Consider the following 286-nt stretch of genomic DNA (forward strand, 5'->3'; position numbering starts at 1 on the left):
TTTCAGGTACACCGACGGCTGGAGAAAGAAGAAGCTGTCCTTGTGGTGCTGAGAGGATCCACTCAGCCCTTCGCACTACTGGGCCAACTCTACGACGGGAACAGTAAGCTGTGTCTATGGGAGTGGGTCTTCCTCCCCCACCAATTCACAAAAACCATAGTTTCCCTTCCGGAACTATTGGCCAAATTGTGTTACAAGGGCAGGACCAGGTGCTGGGAACTCGCAGGTGTAGATCCCGCCTACATCTACCTCCCACTCACTTCCCAGCATCTAGAACAACTCCTGA

The sequence above is a fragment of the Empidonax traillii genome, unplaced genomic scaffold (assembly GCF_003031625.1).
Source record: "Empidonax traillii isolate 1590-97213 ecotype Southwest subspecies unplaced genomic scaffold, ASM303162v1 scaffold3323:size13689, whole genome shotgun sequence".
Lineage (NCBI taxonomy): Eukaryota > Metazoa > Chordata > Aves > Passeriformes > Tyrannidae > Empidonax > Empidonax traillii.